The sequence below is a fragment of the Chiloscyllium plagiosum genome, unplaced genomic scaffold, assembly GCF_037043375.1.
Source record: "Chiloscyllium plagiosum isolate Xiang-an unplaced genomic scaffold, Cpla_swu_hap1 HiC_scaffold_18, whole genome shotgun sequence".
Classification (NCBI taxonomy): Eukaryota; Metazoa; Chordata; class Chondrichthyes; order Orectolobiformes; family Hemiscylliidae; genus Chiloscyllium; species Chiloscyllium plagiosum.
The window spans coordinates 59,547,889-59,552,561 of record NW_028270156.1 but is presented as its reverse complement, the minus strand read 5'-3'; positions in this window follow the sequence as shown (position 1 = coordinate 59,552,561).

Genomic DNA, 4,673 nt, shown 5'->3' with positions numbered 1-4,673 from the left:
CTATCTTCTATGAGGTCATGCTTCCCTTGTACATATTGCAGGCAACATTATTTAAAAAAATGCTGTTATTCTGCAGAAAACCTTTTGCACCACCCCCTTCAATTTCTCGCTACGTAATCACACCGCACTGGTTGGTAAATAATCCATGCAAATTTGTTCAGAATACTCATGGTACAGAATGCCTTTGATTTGTCCAACTGAGCCATGAAGCAGCACCATGTTATACAATCATATTGAAAAGTTACTTGCTGTAGTTTTTGAATCTCTTGTACTTCGTGTTATATTGAGATTGTACAGGAGCAGTAGCAGTTTATAATTTTACACTCTGCAGAGCTGAGTCAAATCTTCACATGTGAGATGGTAGAGTAGTCCCCCTGTACCCGTGGGGGATACATTCCAAGATCTACCGCGAAAGCCCGAAACCACGGATAGGAGCAGACCCATTCATTTAAATGGGAAATTTACCTTCCCAGCTGCCTCCGGTTCCCTGGTTCTGGAATGTTCCCTATAATGTGTTCGGGCCACGGTAAACCGCGGGTAACTGAAACCACGGTAACAGGATCCATGGATACGGGGGTCGCCCTTTACTGCAATCTATTTATTCCTTCAATCCCTGCCATTGTGCTTTAGTGGCTTATCCAGCAGCACTTTCCTCAGTGAGACTCAAAGATTTCTGCACAGCGTCAATACTTTATTATTAACAAGAGCAATCCTCTTTCTCAAATATTTGCCAGCAAAGTGTGCTTCCATTAGTTTCTTTTATGAGAAGCCCTGTTCTCTTAAACAGAACTTCTGCAGTGCCCAGGCAGTGATCAACGATATGTTGATCCTCTTCAAAGAGTCATCAGTGTTATCATGGACATCATCTCCTCTGCCTTCATCAAGCAAATCAAAACTCTGGATCTACAGCCAGTTTCTTGTCAAAGTGAAGTGCAAAGTCTGCACTGGACTCCTGTGATCCTAGGTCTGGAATATTGAGTCAACTTTGAAATTCCTCTGTAGTGAGTGGATAAAGAAGATTCAAAAGCATGCAGGCTTCTCTGCTTAATGAGAACAACGCTGGTTAGGTATGATATACACGGAGTCAATGATCTCCCTCCCATACTATGGATATAAAGCAAACATCTGCCCTTGTGCCTTCAGTGGGATATGCCTTGCACCAGAAGCAGTCCAAAGCTGTGCAGGTTAGGTAGATTGGCCATGCTAAATTGCCCATGGCATCTAGGGATGTGTAGGTTAGGTGGATTAGCCATGGGAAATATGAAGTTAAGGGGATAGGGTAGGAGGGCTGCTTTTAATGGTGTTGACATGATGGGCTGAATGGCCTGCTTCCACACTGTAGGGATTGTCTGATTCCGTGAAGTAGAATGAATGATGGCAAGAGGAATTCATGTCACAACCATGGTCTCAGAAAGAATGGACACTTAACTATGACCAGTTAAAAATTCATATTCCTGTTGTTAATCAGGAAACCAAAAATACTCCAGTGCATCTATAACTTCCCCTAAGAAGAATGCATGTTTTTTTTTTCAGTGTCATCTACTTCTGGGATAGTTGTAGATTCATGTGGTCTCGTTTTATATATTTTATCCTGCAGATGGAAGTCTTCAGCTGCTCTGCAAACCATCTTGAAATGATTTCTCTATGGTGTGCATGGCTCTCAGCATGAATAGTTGGATGGATGTAGTGATAACGAAGCATTTTCCTGCTACAACATGGACATGAAGAAATGGCTGCACTGACTGCACCCTCTTCCCACTGGTTCTGTTTTCTTCCTGGCACATTAACTGCCCTGTGATTGATGAATTGGATGAAGTCTATATCGATGGTCTGGCCCCAGGAAGCCTCCCTGTCTCCTTGAATAAAATCTGTTTTGCTTGCGATATTTACCATGCCTTGCACTGCACTGATTTGGCCAAGATATGGTCCTCTTTGGACTGCAAGAATTCAAATAAAGCTTCGTTGATCAACTCCCACTATAATGCAGGCTCTTATGACCTCATCTTGTAAAGAGCACATCTTTTTACTTCTTTGTATTTTTGATTATGGATTGAAATGAGAAAAGGACTGTTTTCAAAACAAAAGTTGTGGGAGCGTTTGCCTCACACTCATTTACACTACTGTCTGTCCAAGTAGTGAGGGAGATTACTACAGATGACAAGTAGCTAGGACATGTGGAAGGAGGTAGACTTGGCCGGCAACAAGTAGCTGATTGGACTGTGGAGTGGTGACCAGTTGCTGATGACAACTATCTTCTGCCTACCAACAACTATGTGATTGGCTCCCAGGTAGCTGAGCCCGTTGTGGGTGTGGATATTTAGTTCAGAAATCATCGGAGCTCTGAGAAGGAAGGAACTGTCTCTTCCTCTGAAATTTACTTCTCTCATCAATTGCCATAAGTTGTTAACCAATAGTTTGAATCTAGACACGTTTTGATGTATTGGCCCTCCACCTCCTGCAAGTGGAAGTCGCTGGAGCAGTACGCAAGGAGCAGTAAGCCCTGACAAGCCAAAAGGATCACCTCAGTGAATCTTGTGGTCAGGAACTATTGGTGTACTTTCCCAGTCTTTCCCTCCACCCATCACATCACTTCTTTTCTTCTCCCCCTACCTGTGGGTGCAGGGGGAGTTTTAGAATGACGCTTGAGTTTTAACTATAGAATTATATGTCAATGGTTCATAATTGTTCACCTGTAGCTAAACCTAATTAATTATATATATATATCAGTGTGTAAATAGTAATTAGTTTTAAATGTGGAAACCAGGCATTCTGTCAACTTGAGTCTAAAAATCAGGTAAATGTAGGATTTAAATTTTTTAACTTCTATGACAGCTCTGGGAATAGTGAGACTTCTATTCCAGTGCAGTAACACAATATCCTAATATTCGGTATTGCCAATTATCAGTGAGGAAATTCAGATCATTTAGATTAGATTCCCTGCAGTGTGGAAACAGGCCCTTCAGCCCAACAGGTCCACACTGACCCTCCAAATAGTAACCCACCCAGAACCATTCCCCTATCATTTACACCAGTCTAATGCACCTAACATTATGGGCAACTTAGCATGGCCAATTCACCTGACCTGCACATCTTTGGATTGTGGGAGGAAACCAGAGCACCCAGAGGAAACCTACGCAGACACGGGGAGAATGTGCAAATTCCACACAGACAGTTGCCCAAGGCAGGAATCGAACCTGGGTTCATGGTATTGTGAGGCAGCAGTGCTAACTACTGAGCCACCGTGCTGCCCCATTTATAAACATGTCAATAGTCCCCTCTGGTCCCTAGTTGCACCAATGAAATTTCACCAGGTCGATTATAGAGTTGCACGACAAACGTCAATTATTTTAAAGGCCTTGATGATTTGGTGGCTTCTTCTTTGATTTTGGCATTGGCCCTGCTGATGTTTGTGTAAGGCTACCATCCTGGCTAGGCTTCTGAATGACCCTGGAGGTGGTTTGGTATATATTGAATGGGCAATGGTAATTGATGCAGTACCTGGATTTGAGGATGACCTACACATAGTCCATGGTTGAGGGAAGGCAGAAGACATTTTCAATCCCACTGCTTACTTCTTGTCAGCTGTTGAGGGAATTTTGTGATGATTCATGAATCGGATTATTGTTGCAGATGTTTCCTAAGTGTGCTCTGCAAGCCCAAAGGCTTTTCACTTGCCTGCTTTTATCAATCTCAGCTAGGATCTTTGGTAAACAGTTCACAAACTGCTGCTGCCATGTATAAATATCATGAATGGGTTCAGCTATTAACTATTCATATTATTTCATAGAATCATAACATTTTACAGGACAGAAGGAGGTTCCCCTTCTTCTGTATTCCCTTCAAAGTTTTACCATTGAGCCTGTATTGTCTCTCCATGTTGCTTAGACCAATATGCATTACCTCATATTCCTCTGCATTGAAATTCATCAGCCAGGTGTCTGTCAATTTGGCCAACTTGTCAGTGCCTCTCTGAAATTACTCAGCATCATCGCCATAATTCACTATTCTCCCCAGCTTAGTATCATCTGCAAGTATAGAGATTTTGTCCTCAACACACTTCTGCAAATCATTCATGTAAATCAGAAAAAGCAAGGTTCCCAACACCTTCCCAACACATCAATTTCAACTGAGAAATACCATCTATACCAATGCCTTGTTTCCTAAGGTGGCATGGTGGCTCAGTGGAGGGCAGCCCGGTGGCTCAGTGGTCAGCACTGCTGCCTCACAGCACCAGAGTCCCAGGTTCAATTTGGGTGACTGTCTGTGTGGAGTTTGCACATTCTCCCAGTGTCTGTATGGGTTTCCTCCCACAGTCCAAAGATGTGCAGGGCAGGTGAATTAGCCATGTTAAATTGCCCATTGTGTTAGGTGCATTAGTCAGAGGGAAGTGGGTCTGGGTGAGTTACTCTTCAGAGGGTCGGTGTGGACTTGTTGGGCTGAAGGCCCTGTTTCCACACTGTAGAGAATCTAATCTATCCTTTATTCAACTTCTAATCCATGCTGCAAAGGATTCATCAATCCCAAACATTTGTAATTAGCTAACTGACCTGCCATCTGTCATTGTATCAAATATTTTCTGAAAATCCAAATATAAAACATCCACAGCACAACCCTCATCCACTGCCAGTGTCACTTCATCAAAGAATTCAATTAAATTTGTCAGACTTGACCTT